This window comes from Egretta garzetta, unplaced genomic scaffold, assembly GCF_000687185.1.
Source record: "Egretta garzetta isolate BGI_Z169 unplaced genomic scaffold, ASM68718v1 scaffold1159, whole genome shotgun sequence".
Taxonomy (NCBI): domain Eukaryota; kingdom Metazoa; phylum Chordata; class Aves; order Pelecaniformes; family Ardeidae; genus Egretta; species Egretta garzetta.
The window spans coordinates 157,875-158,143 of NW_009260789.1; the positions used below are offsets into that span (position 1 = coordinate 157,875).

The following is a 269-nucleotide window of genomic DNA, read 5'->3' on the forward strand; positions in this document are numbered from 1 at the left end:
AGGGGGGCTGTGGAGTCTCCTTCTCTGGAGATATTCAAAGCCCGCCTGGATGAAGTCCTGTGTAACATGCTCTAGGAGAACCTGCTTGAGCAGGGGGGTTGGACTGGATGATCTCCCAAGAGCCCTTCCAACCCTTGCGATTCTGTGATTCTGTGAAAGCATCTCCCTACAAAACAGGGTGACTTCTGCTCTGGTTCCTGAGGCCAGGGCGTGCTGTGAAGGAGCAGGGCATGGGCTCTCCACCAGCTGCCTGCAGCTCTGCTGGACCT

General features: G+C 56.5%; 1 protein-coding gene across 1 annotated transcript in view; it reads left to right on the forward strand.

Annotated features, from left to right (window-relative positions):
* XRRA1 (X-ray radiation resistance associated 1) overlaps positions 1-269 on the forward strand; it is a 17,730-nt gene that overhangs the window by 13,316 nt on the left and 4,145 nt on the right. The gene's annotated exons all lie outside the window — the stretch shown is intronic.